Source organism: Monodon monoceros, unplaced genomic scaffold, assembly GCF_005190385.1.
Source record: "Monodon monoceros isolate NGI ecotype Baffin Bay Population unplaced genomic scaffold, NGI_Narwhal_1 Super_Scaffold_11, whole genome shotgun sequence".
NCBI lineage: Eukaryota > Metazoa > Chordata > Mammalia > Artiodactyla > Monodontidae > Monodon > Monodon monoceros.
Window position 1 is genome coordinate 59,441,205 of NW_021703767.1, and position 20,535 is coordinate 59,461,739.

General features: G+C 48.5%; 1 protein-coding gene across 7 annotated transcripts in view; it reads left to right on the forward strand.

Moving 5' to 3' along the window:
* BOC (BOC cell adhesion associated, oncogene regulated) overlaps nucleotides 1–20,535 on the forward strand; it is a 244,718-nt gene that overhangs the window by 164,604 nt on the left and 59,579 nt on the right. For 6 of the 7 annotated variants that reach the window (XM_029215119.1, XM_029215124.1, XM_029215125.1 and 3 more), the window contains one exon: nucleotides 3,282–3,373. The gene's annotated coding sequence lies outside the window, so the exon portion shown is untranslated. Of the gene's footprint in view, nucleotides 1–3,281; nucleotides 3,374–13,756; nucleotides 13,950–20,535 lie in introns of those variants that run through there. The other variant, XM_029215122.1, reaches the window with a different exon arrangement.

Sequence of the window (20,535 nt, forward strand, 5' to 3'; positions counted from 1 at the left end):
GAGGCTGAAGTGAGAGTGTCCAGATGTCCTCCTGGGGTTGTTCTCTTGGGGGTTTTTGTTGGTGTAACTGTGAGAGGTTGGGAAATGATCCTTTGCAACAAGTGGGAAGGGGCTGTGGAGTAGGGCGAGGAACCCGGGAAGAATTTTCTGCTGGATTTTTGAAGGCTCTGCTTAACTTTCAGGGTGCCCAGTGTTAGTTTGCTCTTCCAGATGGTAGGAGGATTTTGAGGGCTGGGGGTGCAGGCAGACCTGGTGGAGTTTAAGGAGCCCTAGGGATTTGTTTGCTTAGTTTTGTTTTAGGTATGGGATTGCAGTGGCAGTGTTACTTGAAAGGTGGTTGTGTGCCTCCAGAGATGTGGCAGTAGAGCTAAGAATACCCAAACCACACACCAGCGATCCTAAACAGGCACTTTCTGGGCGTGGTGGGGTGTTCTGCCTCTCTCTCATCCCTTCTCAGCAAGTTCAAATGGGTTTGCATAAGTTTTTGACCCAGAGTTACCTCTTTGAATGGACTGAGTGAAAAGTATGTTGTGGTTTCAGGCCCTTGTGTCACCTCCAAGTGCCTTGTACCCAGCTCACATTGGTCACCTAGATCTTTGTTACCCAGAACCTTGCAAACACTGGCCATTGAATGAATGAAATTTTCAAAATTCTTGAATGCACAAACATTTCTGATTTATTCCACAATCGGGCCCTAAGCATGCAGCTTAGCCCTGTGATGGTTTTTCATCTCTTTGGTTACAGTCAATAAATCAATCTCTATTTTCTCAAGGGCAGCATGACAGTATTTAAACAGTCTCCTTGGACTAAGGTGGGGACGGATGCCCCCATACATCTGTCCAACCTGTTTTCTGAACATAAAGTAAATCTGAGGCAAGAGTTTGGCCATTTTGAGGTATGTAACAGGTTTCCCAGGAACGTTTCTGAGGTCTTATAATTGGTACTTTTTTATGGTTTCATAATTGAAATCTAGAAGGTTCCCATGGTAACCTTGAAGCACCTTGGGGTCAGTGGGACAGAGGCAGGGTGAAAACAGAAGTGAAGTTACGATTTTCCTGCAGGATGAGTTTTTGGAGCGAGTGTATGGAAAATGAAAGAAGTAAGAGTTGCCGCTTTGCTGACATTGCCTGCCCCCAACTATTGCTTAAAGTTTGGCCCTTCAGGAGGCCGGAGGCTGTCTACACCTATGAAATCTGAGGATTGAGATGTCAGACACTGTCTCATTCATCCTCTGTCAAGAGATCTCAGAAGAGGAAAACTGCAAGAAACAGCTTCTCAGGAGAAATTGCCCAAGCCACGGCATTGGCTTTACTGAGGAGAGGAAGTTGATAGAGTCCAGGATAGTTGGTTCCTTGACCACAGTTGGGATGGGGTTGTGGTGGGATAGAGGGAACCCTGCTTAGCTGTTGATCGGTTGGCCAACTTGAATAAGAGGGTGATTTTTGTTCCTTTACATCCTCCAAATGGGTCCAGAGATTTTCCTTTCTTTGAAATGCTTTTTCAAATGTTTGGGCTCCTAGCTCTCTTCAGCAACTTATCTGTGGTTTCCATACCCTAAGAAGGAGTAGGAGATTTTACTCATGAGATAATTCAGTTGACTTCCCCAGGGATCCCCAGGGTATAAGCAAGGATGGTGAGAAGTGAACCTGGTGGTCACAATATTCCATGGGACCCTAGGGTTCTGAGTTCAGATTTCGACAAAGTCACCAGTATGGTTAACGAATAAGGGTTTTCCTTTCTGTGTCTTTTAAACAAGCGGATAGAAGCTGAAGAAGACCCAAGTGCACCAGATAATTGCTTCCAGTACTTTCTGTCCTCTGAGTAAGAAAGTATTAACCTGGCACCAGAAGATATTGTACATTGGGAGTTTGCTTTCTTTCCTCCAAACTCCAAGCCTTCTTGCTATCTGTGAAAATAAGGAGGAGGGTGGATGGAAATTGGGGAGGGAGAGAAAAGAAAGTGATTTGTTACATTTTTTAAAGTGTATTTACTTTAACATATGGAACTTATTGTCATCTCCATACTTCAATTCAGCAAAAGTTTATAGCACATCAGACCCCAGACTGGGAGCTTTTTTGTCCCAAGAAAATAAGCTTTCTTAGTCAAAGGATGGTTCTCCAAACGACCTTCCCCTCCCAATTTTTATTTTTTGCACAAGCATCTACTACTAATAAAAAAAAATGTGTTTTAAAGTTACCCACATTGCCATACTATAACTGTTTTTGTTCATCCATGTGCATACATACTTTTCACATAGCTCCAATAAAAGTAAAGACTCTTGTAGTCAGACAGCCCTGAAGCAGCTCTACACTTTTGACCAAAGACTCATAGGGAGCAGGTATATCCAGCCACTTTGCTATTGCTGGGAACGGCCTAAGTCCTGAGAATGCTCCCACATGGAGCCTTTACATGTAATATTTTCATCATTTATGAGGCTGGATCAAATATTTGGGGCTGGACGGTGGGATGGAAGAGGGTGTTTATTTTTAATCTAGAAATCCATGTTTACAAGAAGCTTTCCTAAATAGGGCTCTTGCCTCCTTGGAGCCCTCAGGGTTGGAAATGGGTAGAGAAGGGGAGGTGGAATCGGGAAGTAAGACTTAGAGGATCCATCTCAAGTGGCACCACCATGCTTCTTCATGCCTTTGACAATTGCTGACACATGGCTGGACTCCCCACTGTCTACCCATCACCCCCCTACCCTCACCCTCCGCCAACACCCATCGTCCATCAGTCCCATAAACTCATCCCCCAGTCTAAGCTTACAATCTAAATTTCTTAGCCCTCTCACATGTGGCTCTGTCTCATCTCATAATAATATTACCTTGATAGAACCCTTCTGCTCCAGCTGGACCCATCTATTAGCCGACCCTTGATTTTGGAAGGGATTCACTCCTTCTACTGCCTTACCAGCCCCAGCCCCTTTCCTGTTAACCCACCTTACTTCGTATGAGGGCGGCGGATAATGTGTTCTTAACAGATATTTGGTGAATATTGGTGAAAATGGACCACTGGATGCAAAGGTAATGGTTTTGTAAGAGCAACAGACTGTTTTCAATGTAATCATTGTCCTTCATCCATTCAGTTCATTTCTAGCAAGGGGCCAGGTAACTGGAGATTTAAGGAAGCCTGTGGTTTAGAAAAACTGCTTTTCCTCTGCTTTCTTATTTGTAAAATGGACTAATAAGGAATTACTCTGGTTTATAGCAATGTACCTTATAAAAAGCAAATACTTTCAAAGTGTTTATTTATTTTGTTTGAGACACTTTCTTTTTCCTCAGGCCCAGAACAAGCTTCCTGGAACCCGTGACCCATGAAGTCTTGTCAACATTCACACCGTCTGAGGGTGTCAGCAATGAAGTAGAAAAAGCAGGTGAGGTTTTCTGCCCATAGTCTAATATCTCTAGCCTATTGGGTCAGTCATATTTTCATGTTTTATGTTTCTGCTTGAAGATAAGAGTGTTTCCCATCCTTCAGTATTGAAAGGGTCCAGTTTTGAATGGAATCTGAACTAAACAAGTTGGTTCTAGTTCAGCTCGGATACTCTTATAGTCAGAGCCTGTGGTGGCCTCTTTCCCCTGGCGTGACCATGTCACCCCCCTTTCCCTGTGGCAAATTCTGTTCAACATGTTGGTTATAAACCACTTACTGTGGATTTGGAGCCCAAGACTGCTGTGGAAAAGTCCTGCTTAGGTTTGGATGAGGAAAGTCCTGTGTTTATGTGTCTACCAATGGTATTACAGCAAATGCCTTCTCATCTGATGTACTGGGCTGTGTTTATCTCACAAAACCCAGAGGGATTTCGTGTCATACCATCTTCTGAAATAAAGTTAGGAAATAGTTTCTCTTTTCCTAATGGTGAATTTGGCCTTATCTTCAAAGAAGGCCTTTGATGTTTGGGACAGGGTTATTGGGCAGTAAGAGGAAATGGTAGGAGAAAGATCAGAGCCAATGATACACAGTCAACTTAACTTGGTTGCCAGAGAAAACGTTGAGGAAAGCCTCAACTAGTTCTCCTAGTTAGTAACAGGAAAGTACATTTATGGGTTGAATAAAAAATCATCCAAAAGGAGCTGAGCAGCAGAAAATATGGAAAAGAAATGTTTATTCTTCTCCAAAATGAGTTTGGACAGCATTGGACAAGATGAGGGTGATGACTCATTTGTAGGTTGGAGCCTACATCCTTTCAACAAGCTTTTATTCAGCGCTCGCTGTGTGCTCAATATCAATACCAGAGCCCACGCCTTCCAGAATTCCATGACTGAGGGGAGGGGACATTCAGGGCACGGCAATGCAAACTCCAGTGTGAAAGTGCTTGGACTGGGTCATGAAGAAAGCCTCCTGGAAGGAGGAGAGCCTGAGAGCCTCTCAGGCTAAGTCCTAGAGGCAGCGATGGGGCTGGCAGGACTGAAACGTTCTTTTACCTCTGCCCGTATGTTGTTCATTATTTTCTCCCTGCAAACTTACTTTTCCTAAGCAGATAATAGACTGAAGTATTAAGACAGGAGATTTCAAGTTCAGAGTGATTTTTTTTAATTTTAGTAAAGTTAAAAACTGGAGGGGCTTCCCTGATGGCGCAGTGGTTGAGAGTCCGCCTGCCGATGCAGGGGACACAGGTTTGTGCCCCGGTCCGGGAAGATCGCACATGCCGCGGAGCGGCTGGGCCCGTGAGCCATGGCCGCTGAGCCTGCACGTCAGGAGGCTGTGCTCCGCAACGGGAGAGGCCCGCGTACCGCAAAAAAAAAAAAAAAAACAAACTGGAATCTCTGCATTAAATACAGAACCTCAGAAATGCGAGTCTTCGACAAGTTTCTAAAAGCAGTTACTGAGTAGCTTTCAGGGGAAAAAGGAGAAATTTGTGATCTTTTCTTTTTCAGCCGGGTCAGATTTTAGCTGAGAATGCTAGAAACACGTGCCTGAATTCAGCTTTTCACTTTTAAATTCCATTTGCCCTTTGTTCTGCTGTCTGGGGTAGGTTTGCTTGGCTCTGCAATTATTCCCAGAGTAACAAGTGAGAAGACGTTTATTTTAGGGGCAAATAAAAGTTGCTGGGCTCTCCAGTTGCCCAGGAACCTCCTTGGCTGCTAAGAGGTGGCTGTCACACAGGGTGGCAGCTACAGGTAAGAGGAGAAGGGTGTGTAGAACTGGTTGGCCTTGGAGGCTGGGCTGGAATTGGACTCTCGAAGAGAGCACTCTGCACGTCTCCCGGCCTGCCAATATTTTTCCAGAATAGTCCCAGCCAAGTGCCTTGACTAGTCTGAACTTACCTAACATTGCAATCCCAGCAGGTCTATTAGGTATGGGTCACAGTTAAATGGAGAGGAAAATTGGGGGGTTCTGGATTTCTTACTTTTCTGTGAAAGCAGAGGCTGCTCTTAATTGCTTCACAAAGCATCTCCCCCGCCACCCCCCGACTTGGCTCTCTGCTTTTCTGCCTGATGACTGTCGTCCCACAGAGGTGTCACGGTACCTTGTCCTTTTTTACGTACTTGCGCCCGCGTGAGGGATTTCACCATGCAGTCAGTCAGCACAGTACCCACTTTTGCAAGTGAGACCACATAAAGTGACGGAAATTCACGGCTGTTTACTTGTGTCGTTATGAACGGATGTCTTGTAGTGACCAAGTTACATAAAAATCTGCTGTGTTATAGCCAAGGGTTAGAATCTAATGTCTCTTGCAATGCACAGGCCTTCCAAGCAATCACCTGCAGCCCTTTGTGGACAGCGCTGGTGGTCTGGCCATCGTGAAGGCCGCGTCGGCTCCAGGTGAAAGCCCCGCGGTCAGGTGCCTGTCGTTCTGTAGCCTTCTGTTGCAGAGATGGAGGCTGGGTCGTCAGGCCCAGCTTTCGCCTGCCTGGATGGTGGCAGCTTGCCAGCGCGTTTCACTGGGTGGTCTTCAACAATGGGAGGGGTGGGGAGCTCAGCTCTCCTCACCAAAGGGGAACAAGAAGGTTGGCAACCAACCCCGTCACTGAAACACCACAAAGGTCCCGAGTGTGCCTGAAAAGGACAGAACAGGTTGCTGAAAGCAGTATTGTGATGGAGTTCATTTTTGTTCCCCTGATTTTACAAACCAAGCCTTACAGTGTATGTGGTGATTCTCCCTCAAGAGGGTGAGCACACATGAGCAGCAGGTGCCCTCCGTCACGGACATTCCCGTGCCCTTCATTCCCTTACCCTCTCAGGGAATCAGCTGTGGACCTGAAGGGCAGGCCGAGAAGGCCGAGACCGGCAGATCCCAGTGCCAAAGAGGCAGCCGCACCTGCCTCCGTCGTCCTTCTGATGACGGGGAGAACGAGAGCTGCCATTTAGCGAGACCTACTGTGTGCCGGGCCCTGCGCTAAGCCCTGTGAGCACTGTCCCTGCAACCCCCCAGCAGTCCTGTGAAGATGGGCAGCGTGATCCTGTTCGGCAGATAAGAGAGCTGAAGCCTAAATAATTGTAGGGACTTGTTCTGGTCTCACAGCTGGTAAGTGGCAGCTTACCAAGATTTCATGGCAGGGCTGCTGACTCCAAAACTCAGGCTTTGAGAAAAAAAAAGTATCCAGACAATCTCTCCTCTCAGTCTAAGTAGAGCCCCCTTAGCTTGGGAGAACTGTTTCTTTTGCAACTAACAGAGTGCAAGGGGCAGGTGGCGGCCTTTATGAGACTTGCCTTAAGAGACATGAATTGAAAACTGGGGCCACAACCGGAAGGTTTTGAGTGGTTCCACAGCAGCAGCCTGAGGGAAGCTGGGTCCTGAGGCCCAGCTGATGTCTGACTTCGTAGGCAGTGCTGAAAGCTGCCTCTATCTTGGGTCTCCTCTTGGAACGTGTCTCCTGGCTTTTGCTCGCCCTGGGACATCATCTGAACTGGCTGTCTGAGTCTCTGCTCCCACTAGAGGTGCCAGCTGAATCCACGTGCTCCTTGGCCTCTGCAAGTCTGCTCAGGGTCCTCTGAGCCTCGGCAGGGTGAGGGGGGAGAAGGCGTTCTGCCCAGCAGGTACTTTTCCTGGTCAGGAGAAGTGGCAGCTTGCGCAGAAAAATACCCTGGAAGGAAGTAGCAACTTCGACAGACAGGTAACTGACAGGAGATGGTACCTTCCAGGCAAATACAGGGCAGCCAGCAGAAAGAATGCTACAGGCCGTTACCTGCAGAGCAAAACCGAGTCTCCCAGCTGGCTTCAGAGAGTGGGGAGATTTGGCTGCCATGAGCATGGAGTTGCCCTCAGTTCCTTGTTTTTCTTTAACAAATGTGGAAAGCCTGAAGCCAGGATGTTCTGGCTTTGCGTGTGTGTGTGGCGGGGTAGGTATAGGATACCTGGGTTTAAGATATAATTATGTGACCAACTAGTTGGGTAACCCAGAGGAAATCATGGAAACTCTCTGAGCCTCTCTTTCCCCATCCTCGCAAGCTGCCTTTTCAGGGCACTATGTGGATGCAGAGAAATGGCACAAGGGAACACTTTTGATGCAGAAGGTTCCTGCCCACCTCAAAAGCCTCTGGCATCTGTGCTCACCCAAGATGAGTTGGGTCACCCAAGATGAGTTGGGAAATAAGACATTTGAGGGAACTGGCCAGAGGTCAGAGTCTAGGCACAAGAGCTGCATCTGCTTCTGTGGTTGTGTTTGTTTTCTAAGAGCAGAGGCCTGAACTGAAGGCAGTTAGGTCCTATTGCCAGATAAGCTGCTTTTCCCTCTCTTGTGGGAAGAGACAGTGAAGGCCTCAGGGTCTGGCAGGACTTGAGAGAAGAAAAGCTCTCGTGGCAAGAGGATCCTGGTTCACACTCTTCCTGAGAGAGGAAGGAACAGAGGAGTCTGAGGAGAGTTGGGGTGACCCCATCTGAGAGAGCAGAGGTTTGGAGTGAATCTTATTAGAAAAAGGGGGAAGTGCTAGAGAAAGACGGTTGTTGCAGGAGGGAGCCATGTCTCTGGGGCCACTTCCAGGTTGGAGATGATGTGGCATCCTGGTTAAGGGCGGGCTTTGGAACCAGACAGGCCTGGATTTGAACGTAGCTTTGCCAGGTGGTAGGCGTATGACCCTGGGCTAGTCACCTCCACTCTGAAACCCTAGTTTCTTAAAGTTGTTGCAAAGAGAAGGCAAGATACTGCATATAAAGCGCACAAAATGCATTGTGAACATTCAGGAGAAGGTGGCCGTTAATAGGAAAGGAAAGGAAAGAAAAACAGACTGGAAGGAGAGTTATCGGCGGATTGCGCAGCTGGAAAGAGGAGTAGGTGGAAGGCTGCACTGATGGAAGCCCCCACTGGCTCAAGGCTCTATGGAGATGAGGGAATGAGAAGATGGGGAAAGAGCGGAGCCCACAGTGGGGCAAGGTTGTGCCCCAGGTGCCCCCATAGGTACCAATCTTTAGGCCCGGTCACTGGGAAGACAGCTCCCACCCATGCTTCTCCTCTGCTTCTTCCCTGCTTCAGCATATTCCATTCTACTGGTTAGGCCCCAAACCTGAGAGTCACCTTGGACTCTGTTCTTTCTCTCATACTCCACTTCAAGTTGGCAAATGATGTTGGCTTTATTTTTAAGATGTATTCAGAATCCTGCAACTTCTCACCATCCTTGTCTTCCAGCAACATTTCTTACCTGGTCTATTGCAGTAGCTTCCTAAGTGTTCTCCCTGCCTCCGCCCAGCCCTGACCCCCCCTGCCCAGAGTCTGTTCTCCATGGAGAAGTCGGTGTCAGCTTCCAAAAGAGGAGCCAGGCGAGGTCAGTTCTCTGCTCAAAACTGTGCATGGTTTGCTTTCATGCAGAGAAAATGCCACACACTGCCAGTGCCCTCACTTCCCCTGTCCGCTCCACAGCCTCAGTGGCCTCCTTGCTGCTCCTCTGCCTAAGCAGGACAGCCTCCCTTCCGGGGCTTCGCCCGCTGCCTGGAAGGTACTCCCCCGATAGCTGCACAGCCCGTCCCTCACTTCATTCAGGTGTCTGCTTCGTGGCCACACTCACTGGATTGCCCTTTATTAAATCACACTCCCACCGTCATTCTCTCTTCCTTCAACCTAATCTGTTCTTTCTCAACGTTACACCTCCTGACGTGTCTCTACTTGTTCATCTCATCTACTTGTTATTGCCTGCTTATCCTCTAGAAGGAGAGATCCACGGGGTCTGGGACTTCATTTTGCACCTCACCACCTCCCCAGTGCCTGGAGTAGACTCTGGGATGTAATTGGTACTCAGTTTTTCTTTTTACTAGTCTACAGGTCTTTTCTGAATCTCAAAATGAGTATAATAAGAGTTTCAAACAGAATGAAATAATTACCTAAGGATTTATATAAGAAAAATGCATTCTGGGTATATGTATACGGGGGGAATGTGGGAGAGAGGGGCAGGGAATTCTAATACTATGAGGGTGTCTGTTTTAGAAAAGCCGGAAAGCAGCGTGCTAGGCCGCAGCAGAAGTAGCTCAGCTCCTCTGCCTTCCTCAAGGTGACTGACTTCAGGAATGTCCGTGGCTGTGCCATTGTGCCACTGTTCCATCTGTAAGGGGAGGGTGAGAATGGATGCCTCTCTGGCCCTTCTGCATCACTCAAGAGGAGTTTACTGAGCATGGACTTTGTGTCCAGCACTGTGCTAGGCCAGGCTGGGAGCTGCAGAGAAGCCCAGGGCGTCCTCACTCCATCAAAAGTTTATAGTCTAGTTGTTTGTTCATCTGGAATTTCCTAAGTGTGCCTGGACCATCCACTGTACTGCTCCCTTCTCTTTGCACAGTTGAATGGGAGTTCTGTTGCATCTGGGATGTGAGGAACACGGGAGGAATTTGAGACTAGTTCAGTTCCCTACATATGGGGGCCTGGTGGAGTCAGGCCCCGTGGTAGGCACACAGGTGAAAGGAATTGTCTCTGTGGTTGGAGAGTTGACAGCCTGAAATACAAGGAATAGGAGGTTTGGATGTCTGCCCAGAGGGGGATAGATCTGACTTCAAATTGCATCTCAGTCATTTCTAGCTTAGTTCTAGATTTAGAAGCTAAGGAACAGTAAAAATAGGGGCAAATATCCCAAGAGGTCTCCTGCTGACAACAAACGTGCCTGAGAAATTACACTACCAAGATCCCCAGACCCGACATCTACAGCATCTCATAGTCTAGACCTCCTCCTCCAGGTTTTTTTTTTAACTTAGAAAGAAATTAATAGGCTTTTTTAAAAAAGCAGTTTTAGGTTTATAGAAAAAAATTAAGTGAAAATTACAGGGAGTTAACTCATACCCCTCCACCCCTACCAATTTCCCGAATTACCAACATCTTACGTTGGTGTAATGCGTTTGTTAGAATTGATGAGTCAATGTTGACACATCGTTATTAATTAAAGTCCATAGTTTACATTTACAAGACTTATTTTTTGCATTATACAGCCTGTGGTTTTGACAAATGCGTAATGATACATATCCACCATTACTATAGTATCAGACAGAATAATAGTTTCACTGCCTAAAAATCCCCTGTGTTCCACCTATTTGGCCCTCCTTCCTTCCCTCTCCCAATCCCTGGCAACCACTGCTCTTTTTACAGTGTTTGTAATTTTGTCTTTTCCAGAAGGTCATGTAGTTGGAATCATACAGTATATATAGTCTTTCCAGGTTGGCTCCTTTCACTTAGCAATCTCCTCCAGTTTTTTTTTTTTGTTTTTTTTGGGGTTTTTTTTTGCGGTACGCGGGCCTCTCATTGCTGTGGCCTCTCCCGTTGCGGAGCACAGGCTCTGGATGCGCAGGCTCAGCGGCCATGGCTCACGGGCCCAGCTGCTCCGCGGCATTTGGGATCTTCCCGGACCGGGGCACGAACCCGCGTCCCCTGCATTCTCCTCCAGTTTTAAACATGGCCTTCTCCACGGCATGCCCCCTCACACCATACATCCAGCTGGGGTGCAAGGCGCTGACAATGGAGGAGCCCACAGCCAGGGCTAAGACCCACCTGCCCAGAGCCCACGGGTCTGCAGTGCTGCTCCTCTGTCATCATCCACTGGACACGCCTGGCGCTGGTGCTACTGGAGTTCAGCCCAGGCTGGTAAACTGTCGGTTGCTGCCTGTGTTTTGGTTCCACATCTGGAAGTATCAGCTGTGCAGACCTCTTAAGTAGACAGACAGGAGCACCGGGCCGTTTGCCTTCCTCCTCGCTAGTTTGGTTTACTTGCTCTGGAGCTTTGGACAAGCGGCGGGGAAGTGAGCCTCCCAGGCAGGCAGAGCAGGCAGCACTCCTTCACGCCGCATCCGGCAGCAGCCACAGCTCCCTCAGACGCCGGAGTTGCTGTCTCAGCCCCAGTGGTGTCTGTGCTGAGCCCTGGGAGGCACTGAGCTTCAGGGCTTGTTAAGCAGGAAGACTGATCAGGCACAAAGAGAGTGAGAATGTTTTCCCTGCCAAGAAGTGCTTCTTTCTTCAGTCAGCCTCACAAACGAGGATTCCTTGGTGTGTGTGTGTGGCAGGAACCCCAGTATTCAGTGCCCTCACCAGTCATTAAACAGTGAGGCTCTTGGGGGATGAGGGATAATGATGGATTTTACAACTAGAGCAGAAGGAGGACCTCCTCCAGCCAGGCTCCAACTCTGGACCCCAGTTAGAGGAAAAGGAAGTGCGTGTGGATGGGGGTCACGTGGGCCATCTGGTTGAAGCAGGCTGAAACGTTCCAGGGCTGAGAGGAAAGGGGTGTACTAGGTGAAGAGGGTTCCGACCCTGGGGAGCAGGGACTGAGACTTAGACCCCAGCTTCTGTTGCTTCTATGTGGAGAAAACGAAGAGCTGAGGCCAGCTGGCACCTCCTCACTTCCAAGGACACCAGGCAGGTGCCTCAGAGTACAGTAAAAAGGAGAAAGAAGACATGGCCTCCTTGGAAAGTCAGCTCTCAGACGGTAGAAACTCCATGCCAGTCATCCAGTCCTTACCACCTCGTCCTCTGGTTTGCTCTTTGCCTAGCCCACCCTCCCATCTGTATCCTGTTCAGGGACTTGCCGAGAGCTCTTGGGCCACCATTCAGTGGTTCTTCTGACTTGTACCCTGTGTAAGTGGAGACTAATAGTACTTGTCCCAGGTGTGTCACCAAGACTGTGAGCACTAATGCAGTGGAGTGTTGAATGCTCCTTAAACTCTTCAGAGAACTACCGTCTACAGGCAAGCCGTCCTTGCTTTTGTCGTTAATTGTGGAATCAGGGTGGTGTGCCCTGCACCCTCTTGTCTTCCTGGGTCTCGCTCCAGCATCTGGAAGGCTGTGTCTGATGACTGGCCGTCAACACATGGGAGGCCTTGGCCCTTGTCACAGTTTGCCTGTGGAGGCTAAGGATAGAGGACTGCTGAACATGGGAGTGTGAGGCCCATGTTCCCTGCCAGATCCGGCCTTCATTCCTGAGTCACCCCTTCACATGCTGTCCCCCCAGGAGGTCCTGTGGGAGAATCCCAGACCGGCTTCTGTAGGTGCATCCAGGCAGTGTGTGTCGAGGAGCAGGGACCACGTTTGCTAAACCAAAAGATAAATACATGATCTGACAAAGCATTTGCGTGGGACTTTTTCCCCCTATTTTGGGGGGAAAAATCTCAGAAACGCTGAGTTTATAAATATCTTGTGATGTATTAAAAAATAACCCTTTAGGGCTTCCCTGGTGGCGCAGTGGTTGAGAGTCCGCCTGCCGATGCAGGGGACACGGGTTCATGCCCCGGTCCGGGAGGATCCCGGTCCGGGAGGATCCCACATGCCGCGGAGCGGCTGGGCCCGTGAGCCATGGCCGCTGAGCCTGCGTGTCCGGAGCCTGTGCTCCGCAGCGGGAGAGGCCACGGCAGTGAGAGGCCCGCGTACCACACAAAAAAATAAAAATAAAAAACCCTTTAGTACGAGGAATGGCATCCTGTCCAGTTGGGGGCCATGCCAGGACCTCCCAGCGGCGTGGTCGCCTGTTAGGGCAGGTTGTGCAGGGAAACGCGGCGTGGCCTCGCCACACGTGTGAAGCTCCAGCGAGTGTTGGTGGAAGGAAGTCTCCAGGGTAGTCTGGGTTTTCTCTAGCACTTTCCCTATAGAACAATCTGTGGGAAACCAGGGCAGGGTCCCAGTTTTACTCACCACTGCCCGACTCCCCTCTCTAGAAAAAGTCTCCATGGCCGTGGAACAGGGAGGCTCCTGAACAGCTAAGTTCTACAGCTTTCAAAGTCAGGAGGTAAAGAGGACCAGCCTGCCCCGTTGTGATGGAGTGTTAGGCAGCAGAACTCATCTTCCCTACACAAGGACACTAACCAAAGTGCTAGCGCTAACGCCCATGGTCTAGATGGGGGAAAGGCAGTGAGGCCTTGTTTCTCTGAACCTCAGCCAAAATGAGGTGTGTTACCCTTCCCCGGGCAGGGGGTTCTGACCTGTCTCCCACCCTCTGAAAGGTCATGATGCCCGCTGCAGCCAGCCTCCCTTCAGTCACTGAGCTTCCACACTGAGCTGTTTCTGGTTATCCAAAGACCCAGCAATAAACCTTGCCTAGAGCAGTGCTGTTCATGCCTCTTCAGGCATTTTCCACGTGGCCCCAAAGACATGTTTGTAACCATTAAAGAGTGGCCTTTCAGTTGATCAGCCAACAGATTATTGAGCACCATGCGTGCTGCCCTCAAGACGCTTATAACTTAGATTCTGAATATTTCCCAAATCCAAGCAAGAGGTCATTTCACGTTGAACTGCGTTATCTACCTTCTCTCATTGGAAGAGCCCTTGGCTCAGAGGAGGTGCTAGATGTCACCATTATTATCATCATGATTATTATTACTTTGGCTTTTGAGATAAGCTGCTGATTTATAATTCCTTCCCAAGAGCCCATATTCTCGGAGAACTTGGCTATTTAAAGAGCTGTGTCACTTAACGGTATGTTTGGGAATTTTATAGGTAGAGAAATGGAGGTCCAGAGAAAAGTGATGGTCTTTCACTCGGACCCTGAAGCCTGTGCACTTGGTTGGTTCTGCCATCAGGGAAAAGCCCACCAACACTGGGGACCTGTCATTGGTGAGATATGCTCAGGGTTCTGGGGAAGGCCCGTCCAGGACAGGGAACCCAGAAAGGAAGTAGAGGGCATGGGGGGCAGCCAACAGGGTCCAGGTTCCCAAGCCAGAGCACCAAGGAGATAGGCTTCTCAGGGCCTCCTCTGGCTGCGGCCAGCAGTACCCTTTCAGGGGTGGGGCTGCCTCTTTGGCCCAACACTAGGGAGCCCTTTAAAGGTTGAAGAGAGGTATACTGTCCTCCGTTACCAGAACCTGGGCGCTTGTGGAAACCTGTCGGACAGTGCTATTTGGCTTAACTGAGGTGACATGGGGAGCAATGGGCGGGGATTGGAGGAGCGGGCGTCTTGGAAGTTGGTGCAGGACTGAGAAGGTTTGGGATGATCTTGTTCTAGTCATCCTATTGAAAAAGCAAGTTTCGTTATTATTTAAAAACTCAAATACACAAAAGCAGAAAGAAGAGTATCGTGAACCCCATGTACCCATCACCCAGATTCAACAATTATCAAGACAAAAGAGCTTTTTAAAATACTACTTTGGGGCTTCCCTGGTGGCACAGTGGTTGAGAATCCGCCTGCCGATGCAGGGGAAACGGGTTCGTGCCCCGGTCCGAGAAGATCCCACATGCCGTGGAGCCGTGGCCGCTGAGCCTGCGCGTCCGGAGCCTGTGCTCCGCAACGGGAGAGGCCACAACAGTGAGAGGCCCACGTACCGCAAAAAAAAAAAAACAAAACAAAAATACTACTTTGTTTTCATTACTCTGCTCTGTGTGCAGATAGGACAAGGATGAACGCCACAAGGGTACTTTTTCCAAAAGAAGTTTGTGATCCAGTCTTCCCATGCCCTCCTAACAGGAGCATGGAAAAGAAAGAACCCCAGCCCAGGGCCCTCGGGTTTGATTCTCAGTTGCTCCACGGTGCTCTGAGGTGTTTCTGTGTGTCTCCTTTACCAGATGCTGAGCTCTTAGAGAAAGCTTGAACTTTATCTTTGGATCCACAGAGCTTCTTATTGGATGAGTGTTCAATAAGTGTTATTGACTTGGAAGGCAAAGGATTGTATGAGTCAGAATGGACAGGTGTAAGTGATGTGAGTACTTAGTTCACCATTTGGGGAGGAAAAGGGGCAGCTGATGGGGTTTAGAGTTGAGTAAAGGGCCATTATGTGAACTCTGGGGGATCCTGAATGGGTGAAAGGTTAGGCGTGATCGTTCTGCAATGCAGGGGCTCCTGGTTTGGCCAAGAAGGAAGAAGTCAGCAGCAAGAGATGACAGGAGAGAGCTGGGTCAGAGCTGCTGTCTGCCTGGTGCCCAGATTCAGGTGTCTGCACACCCGGGTATGGGGGGACAGGGGTCTAAGAACAGAGGCTCCAGCTCCAGACCCATTTTTCTGGGTGGCCAGAAGCAGTCCGCAAGCTGCCTGTGCCACCAGGACCCGCGTGTCATTCCAAGCACTGTTTTTATTCATTTTGGAGTTGGCAAGGAACGGGCTCCTCCAAGTGTGAGGACCAGAGTCTGCTTCCAGCCTGTGGAGTGCTGGGCATCTCGGCTGCTCTGTGGCCCCCTGGGCAGTGTTTGGGGTGGTATGAAATGGGTGTTGGAGGAACAGGAGGGGAGATGCTGCAAACACCGGCTCAGGTCTGACCCTGGGTGTAGCCATCAGGGGCCTCAGGCAGGGTGTGCCAGGGCCCACACAGACCCCAGGGAAGTCTCTAGGCCCCGACTTTGATCAGCGACCTGCCCCTCCCTTCCCTGCCTGGTCTTTTTCAGTTTAAACTTCGAGCTCTGTCCTCGCATACACGCGTGATGTGTGTGTGAGTGTTTTAATTTTTATCCTCGGCAGAAGTTAAGACACAAAATGGATTTGGAAGGAGATGAAACCAGTCTTGGTATACGCTGGGTAGCGGCAGCTTCATTCCTGGAGTGGGAGGGCCGCAGGTGGGGAGGGGCTGGGCGGGACCCAAGTCTCTAAGGTTGGGGTGAGGCGCTGCTTCCACCCCGGCAGGGACCAAACTGAAAATCCACTTCTTGGGGAAGGGAAGGCCAGAAGTTAGAGGCTGAGCTGTTAAGCCTTTGGAATGTCAAAAAGCCAGTTCCAGGGGAGCCAAAGCCCACTGGTGCAATCTGGTGTTAAGTGGATGTGGGACCCCTGGACAGCCAACACCTGTTCTACTTCCTGATGGTCTGTGAGGCCGAGACTGTTCTCAATTTGTTAAGGGAATCACTGACGGCACTTCAGGTTTTCATGTGCAAACGCTAAAATGTGCATACGCTTGGAAAACTTCCTGCCTCCTGCTAAGCTCTCTGCCCCCAGAAGTGGTGGTGGCCCCAGCAGGGGTGACTGTGGCCCAGGGACCTGTTTACGTGTCACCTTTGCTACTCTGGAAGCCGTCTCGGTCCCCAAAGTAGGTGCTGTTTGCGATGGTGGTCTCTTCTTGGGTTTTTATTTCCGTGTGAAGAGGAGAAAACTAGGAATCTGAAAGTCCAGAAGATATCTGGGGGTATCTGAGAGAAACTCTGAGAAAAGGTTTTATTCGTTAAAGTGTATTAAGATATTCAATTTGTGGAATAAAAGAAAATTGCTTTAAAAATGGCAAGAATTCCACTAAAAATAATAGAGCAGAGGGAACATCTTTATACAAAACTCGCAATTCCAACCGTGGCATCCAGTGCAACCAAGGCATTTCTGGCAGACCTTCTCTGTCAAAATGACCCACAAATCCATGGCGGAGACTCCAGGGGTTCCCAACCCTGGCTGCACATTACGGTTTCCAGGAAACAGTTTTGAAAATGCTGATACCTGGGCCCCACTTCCACAGGCTCTTAAGTGAATTTGCCTGAGGTGCTGCCCAGGCGTTGATGTGTCTTAGTGTCCCCGGATGATTGTTCCATGCAGCCAGCATTGGGAACCTCCAGTCTTATGCTTATATGTAAGAACAGAAGGAAGATGAGAGAGGTCAGATTAAGAAATGGAAGAATTTTATTGTCTCTCACTACATGCTGGTGCATATTACATGGATCCAGACTCAGAGGGCCGCGGCCAACTTGTGGATGGGATTGAGGTGCTCACTCAGGGCTGACTTCCGCTGGGGTGGGGGACTGAGCATCCTCATGAGTTGGCTACAGAGTGCATTGTGGGACCTGATGAACCAGTCCCTCCTGAAACATGGTGGCTAATGCATGACTCCAACCCAGGCTGACTTTGGTTTTTTCAGCCTTCCTCAGTTTTCTTTTTCAGTTTGTCTGCTTAAATCTACCAAGGACACCAAGACCAGCAGGCAGGGGAAGCAGGTAACCCTGGCTTTGAATCCTTTACTTGAGTAAGATGTTTAACCTCTCTAAGCCTCAATTGCTGCATCTGTAAAATGGAGATGACAATACTACCTCCTTCACAGAGTTACTTAGAGGTTAGACAAGATAATACGTGCACATCATCTCACGCACAGTAACTCAGCAAATGGTCACATACTCTCTTTTATGCTAAGATGGAATATTTCTTCCAATTCTAAATATTTGCCTTAATCTCATATTACAACAAAACCTGGTGTGTTACATTCACTAAATCTGAATGACTTTTAATTACATTTACTAATCAGTTAAGTTAGGAAATTAGTGATTTAGCAGGAAAAAAAGGCAGTCCTTAAATGTTAATATGCCCAACATGGTAATGGCAGCAAACGAAGTGCTTGGTGCATATTTTATACAATTTACTAAACAAAGTAATTTCAGATTAGTAAAGGTTGCTAAAAGAATATTAAATGTGTTTTCATTTTTTCCAAAATACTTGTCCACATTGTGTGGACGCAACAGAATCCTGGAATTAGGGGAGGGGGTCCTTTATAAGCCGAAGGAGTTGACAGTTGGATATAGACACAGGAAACACTTTAGATGTGATCATGGAGCAAAGAGCAACATTTTATAGCCCAAGGAGTTGTTAGGAAATGAGGCCCTGGGCCTATGGGAAGATAAAATTTCAGTGATGACGTGATAATATTTGGGGATAGTTTTTTTTTTTAATTTACCTTTTTAATTACAAAAATAACTACACACTCACTTGGAATATTTCTGAAGTGTTTAGTATAAAAAGTGCAAATTTCCTGCTCTTCACCATAACTGATGTTAACATTTAAGTGTCTCCTGACCTTATCCTATGACAATCCAAATAACTGTACACCACGTATTCACATGTAAGTTTTTAAAATTACAAACATGGGTTGCTGTTTTACAAGTTGTTTTTGGGATATTCTCCAGGAACCTCTTAGGCCAGCATTTCCCAAAGTGTATTTGATGAAATTCTCCTCACTAATGGTACTCTGAGAAGAAAGAGTAGTGTGGTCAAGTCAGTCCAGGCCTGTGGTCAAATAAGTCCAGGCCTGTGGTTGAGTGAGTTCAGCCTTCAGTGCATACTCTGCCCACCTTTTGGTGATTCACAATAATAACAGCCCATTAAAGGCTCTGAAAAGGCCTGCACTAAAGAAACCTAATTAGCTTTTCTTAACAGAGCATTTCCCTACATTCTTTTGGCTAGCACATTTTAACAACTGATAGATTTTTAGAAGGCTGTTTTAGGCATTCCTCACTCACCTCCCCTCCACCCACTCCAGATCCTCCATCTGCAGCCTTGTGGGGTAGGCAGGAAGAAAAAAAGCTCATCTATTTATTTCATTAACAAATACTTACTGTGCTTCTAGAGATAGATGCTGGGGCTACAGTAACGAGCAAGATAACAGGCCCTCTACCCTGGGAGGCTCCAGCACAGCGAAGGTATTAGTCACACAGGATGGGTAGCACCTGGGCCGTCAGAACATCAGCAGGGATCCTCTGCAGCTGTGGAGCCTGGGAGGAGCGGCTGGAATTATCCCTACCCCCTCCGCCCCACACCCTTCATCACGCCTCCAATTCCCCACACTTCGCTCTGCTATAAATAGTGGTGCCTGACCCAGCTGGCAGGATTCCATGTGTTTGTTTTCTCTGCGTGTGCCAGCCCTGCACGGAGGCCACTGGGCTTCCCAAGTTGGGGAGGGCTGACAGGAGTTGGGGTCGGAGGCTTCCAGCAGAAGGTGGGGACAGACGGACGGACTGGAGCATGCTTCAGGTTTCCAAATTGGTATTTATTTTAAGTTTTAGATGGTTTAAAAGAGCTTTCTAAGTGAGGAAGATTGGGGGTGGGTCGGGGACTGAATGTGTATATTTGGGGGTCAGAGAGGTGGAGAAAGTCGGTTTGCATGAGGTCAGATAGGAAAAAAGTAAACTGTCATGATTCTAAAGCATACTTCCCAGCTGGAGCTGGAGAGCTGGAGTTGTTTGCTGTGTGAGCACATGTGCACACGCGTGCCTGTGTGTGTGTGTGTGTGTGTGTGTGTGTGTGTGTGTGTGTGTGTGTTGTTCGTCTGTCTTAGAGGTAGTGCGTGTACATGCCCAGAGCAGGATGCCTGGAGAGCCTGGGTGGAGGCGTCTGGCCCCTGAGATATTTACCTATTCTTAAACCTCTTTTGTTGAAATATTAGGGATAAATCTGTAATAAGGATCAGACTAATGAAGGTACTTCTACAAGTAACCCTAAAGGAAGTGACTCAAATTGAATAAGTTGCTGTCATTTATTGAACAGCTGCTTTGAACCAGTCATTGTTCTAGATAATTTGCTGATGTGATCTGTTTCTCCTTCAACATGCTTGTGTGAGAGATGTTACTGTCCTGCGTCAAAGTGGTCCCTCCTAAATGTCCGGGTAAGGGTTTCTTGCTTGAAGGAAAGTCTAGGAGAGACACTGTCTGTGTCACAGTGCAGTCAGGTCAGATGCCGGCTAAAGAGAGGCAGCTTCTGATCCCGCCTTGGCCCTGGCTTAGCAGTTCAGCTATTTTGCCCCATGGCTTACTTAGCTTTTCGTTTAAGTGCTTCAGATTTCCTGCCAGCATGCAAGAGCCTGTTAAGGGTTGGGGGTGTGTGTGTGTGTGTCTGTGTGTTAGGGGTTGAGGTGTGAGTGTGCCTACGAGTTGGAGTTGGGGCTGGTTTAGCCCAGCATTTGCTTGAATCGGCCCCAGGAGTGGACAGGTCAAGAAGTGGCAGCCTGACCCTCATTCAATCTGGGTCACAGAACCGGAGACCGGCTTTGAGTCCTGGGGAGGGTGTGGATATGGGCTTGGTGCCGTTGGTTGCTTAGTCACCATGAGGAAGGGGCACAGAAAGTGACTGCAGGTGACAGCTTAATTGGAATTGGTGGTAATTATGTTGCCTAACAGAGTAAATCAGTCTTTTCAACCCCCAGACTTCCTAAAGGCCCAGCTTCGCCTCCTAAGAAAAAGCTCCCTCTTGACTATGTGACTACAGTTCTCTCTCCTCTCTGCCATGACCTTTCACTTTTGTGTTTTGGGTTGTAATTCGTTCACTCAACGGGTGTTTGCTGAATACCTCGAACCGTGTTATACATTCAAGATGCCCCTGTAATAAGATCACCACCATTCCTGATCCCTGAGCGTTTGGTCCAGCGGTCAGGCAGACCATAAGTAATTAGCGTGATGGCGCTTCCATGGGGGAAGTGCAGGATTCCAGGGGACAAGAACTGGTGACCCAACTGCTGCCTGACGTAGAGTGGGTGCTGGG